The 2,397-nt window shown below is 42.3% G+C and overlaps 1 pseudogene; it reads left to right on the top strand.

Annotated features, from left to right (window-relative positions):
- The first annotated feature begins 354 nt into the window (after positions 1-354).
- On the top strand, positions 355-1,156 carry LOC101640482 (annotated as a pseudogene).
- Positions 1,157-2,397: the final 1,241 nt, after the last annotated feature.

Below are 2,397 nucleotides of genomic sequence, written 5' to 3'. Positions count from 1 at the left end.
ATAGTGTGTGTTTTGTGAGATGGAGGAGGACTTTGTGGATTGGTGGCAGACATATGGGCTAATGTTGGACTTGTGGGCATGGGCAGCACGGGGTTGGTTGGGATGTTTTCTTGATGTGCACTTACCCTTTATATAAACGTCTGTCATACATATGAGTTTCTGTGGATTCGTTTCTCTAAAGTACCCAGATGAACACAGGGTCCATATGGCAGAGTTGTCCTGTTCTGGGAGAAGATTAATGTCTGGAACCCTGATATCCTACAGATGCAAGAGGATGTGTTCAAATTCCTTGAAAGAGAACTGATAAAATTGGCACCAACTTTTACTTCCTGATGGACAAGTGTATCTATCTAATAAAGGAAACATGATGGCATCTGCGTCATAAAACTGAAGAGGACCTGGTAGAAGCTGTGATTGGCAGCTTGAGCCATCTTTGCCCAGGAAAACCCTGCTGATGTTAGCCTCATATCCTCCAGGAGCACCGGTCGGTGACTGTGCTGAGGTTTGCTGCTGCCACAGGGCTGCTCTGATTGCTAGGCATTTCACACCAGGAACCTTCACTAACCAAAGCCAGGAAGCCTATGGGATCTGCTTTTCCTGGAGGTTTTTAACCACCAGGTTGACCACCGAGTTATGGCCTCTTAAATGTTAACTTGCCCAACATATCTCTGTGTTCTCTGTGTAATACAGACTCTGTGTAACACTACATGGACACTGCTATTCCATATAACAGCAAGGGAGCTCCCTTGGTGGGCCTGATTATGGTGGATGCTGGCCTGGGAAGTTCTGCTCATGTGGAGCACCGTCTCCCAGAAGCACCTGTGGGAGGTCATGCCTGACCTCTATTTATGCAGAGACCCAGAGAGATTGAAAAGGAAGGGTGCTGAGAAGGCTGTGCCCAAGGAAGAATTTTGGGGTGAGTGGACTTCTCCCACTCCTGAATTTACTGCTGCTGAGGTTCAAATCACAGATTGATCTGAAGGAATGCAGGTGCCCAGTGCCGATTCAGCAGCTCCTGACTCAAGACTGGAGTATTCAGCCCACAACTGAAGACTGGTCTGTAGCCCCCACTGCTCTGTCCACTGAGGGGCAAGAACAGCCAGGGAGTGGTTTTATGTTATTCTTCCTTGGGCTTCTAGAAAATAGAAAGAAATAAGGTTGATGGAAAATAAACACCAATTTTTTAAGTTTAAAAGGCAAAGAAGACTCAGAAGATTTAACACAGGTTCATAAGGAAGCTTACAGATAGCTGGATCTAGCTCCCCCATTTTACACATGAGCAAATTGTTAGTAGCAAGCTGAAGCAATGTACCACATATACTCAAGTATAAGCCGATGCCGAATATCAGCTGAGGCACCTAATTTTACCACAAAAACCGCATTAAAAAAATGTGCTGAAAAGCTTGGCTTATACATGAGTATATATGGTATTCAAAGTTACTGAACTAGTTTATGTTAGATCAGAACTTATTTCTCATGGAAAGGAGGAATGTCAGACTTTTTGAGTACCAGAACTAGGTATAGAGGAAATTTATTTTGAGAACCAGAACTAGGTATAAAGAACTTCCAGAAAAGGGTTGTTTTTCTGCATTTATTCTGCTTTAACAGCCAAGTGGTATATTTTATATGTTGTTTGTTATTTTTAGCTTTGCTACTGTTTTATATTTGTATCTTATACCTGAGTTCCCCTGTGGACCCTTTTCTTTGTGTGGTATCTTAATGGCAGCTCTCCGAGTAAAAGCTACAATTGGAATTGGTCTTTGTGGTGACTAGCACGCAGGTTGTAGGGACCAGGGTCTTTCCTCCCAGTCACAATCATGCACATTCTTGAAGATCTTTAAAGAACCCTGACTTCAAGGGGCACACTGGGAAAACACTGTCGTAGGAAAAACAAACATGGTCCCCTGAAGCCTGTGAGAAGCAACTAAGATGTTTTTAAAATAAAGAGGCCTTAAACTCTCTAAATATGAAATGTCTGCTCAATGTTTTAGGAGTGAGATGTAACTGTTAAGATAAAGTCCCTTTTGTTTCTGAGAGGAAAAAATAGATCAAACCGATTTTTCTTTTTTTCCTTTTTTTTGAGGTTGTCTGTCATTTTATTACTAGATTTTGTGACTTTTTAAAAATCGTTTTATTAGGGGCAAATACAAGTCTTATCATAATCCATACATACATCGATCGTGTAAAGCACATTTGTACATTCATTGCCCTCATCATTCTCAAAACATTTGCTCTCCACCTAAGCCCCTGATCTCATCACATTTTTCCCCTCCCTCCCTGCTCCCCACTCCCTCATGAACCCTTGATAATTTATAAATTATTATTTTGTCATATCTTGCCCTGTCCGACGTCTCCCTTCACCCACTTTTCTGTTGTCCATCCCCCAGGGAGAAGGTC

Source organism: Echinops telfairi, unplaced genomic scaffold, assembly GCF_000313985.2.
Source record: "Echinops telfairi isolate 266 unplaced genomic scaffold, ASM31398v2 ScPeMD7_7420;HRSCAF=8458, whole genome shotgun sequence".
NCBI classification, from domain to species: Eukaryota; Metazoa; Chordata; class Mammalia; order Afrosoricida; family Tenrecidae; genus Echinops; species Echinops telfairi.
The sequence above is the reverse complement of the archived record's forward strand: the minus strand, read 5'-3'. Positions and strand labels throughout refer to the sequence as shown.